At 38.4% G+C, this 211-nt stretch overlaps 1 pseudogene; it reads right to left on the bottom strand.

Moving 5' to 3' along the window:
* On the bottom strand, positions 1–137 carry LOC125852725 (U2 spliceosomal RNA; annotated as a pseudogene; the record flags this gene model as incomplete).
* Between the last annotated feature and the right edge of the window lie 74 nt (positions 138–211).

Below are 211 nucleotides of genomic sequence, written 5' to 3'. Positions count from 1 at the left end.
TAGCAAGCTACCGTGATAGACCCTCCCCCTCAAAAAATAGAGTTAATATCGTGTGAGTCGATGACTCACATATCAAATATTAAACTGATAAGAACAGATACTACACTTGATCTTAGCCAAAAGGCCGAGAAAGGTATGATTTTCCACGAGTTATGCCGAGCTATTTTATATGCCACTTTGTTACATGAAATCTCTCTTTGCAGTCTGTATG

The sequence above is a fragment of the Solanum stenotomum genome, unplaced genomic scaffold, assembly GCF_019186545.1.
Source record: "Solanum stenotomum isolate F172 unplaced genomic scaffold, ASM1918654v1 scaffold4612, whole genome shotgun sequence".
Lineage (NCBI taxonomy): Eukaryota > Viridiplantae > Streptophyta > Magnoliopsida > Solanales > Solanaceae > Solanum > Solanum stenotomum.
The sequence above is the reverse complement of the archived record's forward strand: the minus strand, read 5'-3'. Positions and strand labels throughout refer to the sequence as shown.